Consider the following 2,473-nt stretch of genomic DNA (forward strand, 5'->3'; position numbering starts at 1 on the left):
AATTTTAAAGTGTCAATGGCTCAACATCCGACCGTCGCGCTCAACCGGAAAAGAGGTAAAAAAACAAATTCTTGGAAAAAGAAGTGAAGGATGTTTTGTATAGAAAGAGAAGAACTATTTTGTTATGTTGAGAAAAGAACGAGCTTTTGGAAGTTTTTGCAATGTGTTTGATTTATTTGTAAAAAAAAAAAATGGAAAGAATTTTGAGGTAAATGTTTTCAGTGGTAATGACTAGTTGAGTTGGTGGAAATTTAGTTGAGGAAAATTGTTGAAAATTTCAGAAATCTTTGAACTTTAAATGAAAGCATGCTAGTTCGTTTCTTTTGGGAAATTGAGATCTTGAAGTGAATGAGAAGTATGATGTTGTTTTGAGATGTATAAAGATATGCGTTTATGCATGATTAGCTATGTGGTATATGAATACCGTTTTAATTAATAGAGTATGGAAGTGAAGTATGAGGTATATTGCGAATTTGTTGTTAGAATGGAAGTATGACGCTATGAACTTTGTATGCAAACATAGGATGCCCAAGATGTCTGTTAGATTGAACGATATCGAACTTAGTTGTTACAACTGCAATATCACTTTTCCGAGTGATAAGACAAATGGAAATATGTGGTGTGAATTCGAACTTAATTGGATAATTACAAATTCACTATTGTTTTTCGGAACGATAAGAATAATGAGAATGCGAAGAGATATTACGTACGATAATGAGTTCAAGAGGAAAAGGTGTGCAAATTGAAGAGAAGTTCTGAACGAGAAAATATTCGAGACAAGAGGAGATGTTAAATGATGTAATCCTACTACGGGGGGAGATCATATGTGCGATCTAATAAGTTAAACCCAATCTTATGTCAAAAGTGGCGATGCGACGAAAACAACTGTTATTGCAGGTTGAGCGTGGGAGTATAATTACAATGTTTTTAAGAGAATGGTTGTTTTGACGTGCAAAGAATATTATGAAGATATGGATTCTGACCATCATTATTGGTGGTAATGTCACACCCCAACGCTATCTGACGTAACTACTTATAGTACATAAATTCAAAATTTAAAATAAATAATCCACTCGTCATGTAAATAAAACAAACATATTATATCATTTCAAAAACAAACATCTTATCAAATACATATTTTAAAACATTATGAAAAGCAGTGGGACCCTCTGACCACTCTATATACTATAAATTTATCTACAAGCAAAAATGATGAAGAGGAGAAGGTTGCCAAAATGCGTCAGCCGCCGACCCTTATAATAACTGTAACTCACATCAACCCACGAATCATTGATATCTTATTCCTGAAAAATATTAGTGGTTTATATGAGCCACAACTCAGTGCATATAAACCTTACCTTTAATTTCACATCCCAGATATCAATATATTCTTTAACAAATATATAAAACAATAATCAGCAAATATTAAAATTAATTTCATATACGTATGCATATGCCACTCTGTTCAGTTTATTATTCTGTGACAAATCAAGTCTGGTATCTGCCCGGGATTCCTCTATGACCCGAAGGTCCCTCTGTAATTGGACTCATAGGTCCCTCTGTATTTGACCCGAAGGTCCCTCTGTAATTGGACTCATAGGTCCCTCTATGACCCGAAGGTCTCTTTATGTTTTTTTTTTCAGATCCAGGGCAAGACCGTCACAGATCCTCTTTAATCACATGATTCATGTACTTTCAAAACCACATCATATTCCACCATCAATATCAAATAACATATAACCATTTCAGGCTCACATCATATAACTAAAATATTTATTCCAATTTAACACATGACAATCAACCACATAAAATATGTAAAATTAAAAGTGTGATTTATACACACCTGATAATTAACAGATACTCTATTTGAAACTCTGATCTTGTCTCTGTTCTAACTGCTCACAAAGCTCAAAGTGAAAATAAGCATGAATATCCCCTCCAAAAGCTCGACCCCCTCCTCCTTATTTCAAGAGTTCCTCCCGTAACTCCCTTCCTTGCTAAAACCCTTCTTCCTCCTATGATTATTATTTTTATTCTTGTATACCTTCAATAAACCGACTCTCGTTTATTTTAAATAAAGAAGTGTACCTATCTTCTTTCCACCACTTAACTATTCTATTTCATTTATTATTTTATTTCTACACGTGTGACTCCATCGTGATTCCTTATCCTTAATTTCATATGCATATATAATAATATTATATACATATTTACATGCATATATATATATAGAGTAGTGATATAGGACAAATACTCCTTAAGTATATAAGTAGAGAATAAATTTCAACCACAAGATTAAGAAATCAAGGGCTGAAATTCAGCTAAGGATTTCAAAATTGATATAGAAAATTACTTCACTATAAACAAGAATTGGTTCACTATAAGTAGGCAGGGGTAAAATAGTCATTTAACAAACAAAGCTGGGTAAAACATGAATTTCTCTCACTTGGATAATTTTTCTTCAGCCCGTCAT

General features: G+C 33.0%; 1 long non-coding RNA gene across 1 annotated transcript; it reads right to left on the reverse strand.

Annotated features, from left to right (window-relative positions):
* Positions 1-1,081: 1,081 nt before the first annotated feature.
* On the reverse strand, positions 1,082-2,070 carry LOC125217746. The gene is made up of 2 exons (XR_007175800.1): positions 1,844-2,070; positions 1,082-1,304 (listed from the first exon to the last, which is right to left on the reverse strand). It is a non-coding gene; the product is annotated as an uncharacterized LOC125217746 (long non-coding RNA).
* Between the last annotated feature and the right edge of the window lie 403 nt (positions 2,071-2,473).

This window comes from Salvia hispanica, chromosome 4 (assembly GCF_023119035.1).
Source record: "Salvia hispanica cultivar TCC Black 2014 chromosome 4, UniMelb_Shisp_WGS_1.0, whole genome shotgun sequence".
Classification (NCBI taxonomy): domain Eukaryota; kingdom Viridiplantae; phylum Streptophyta; class Magnoliopsida; order Lamiales; family Lamiaceae; genus Salvia; species Salvia hispanica.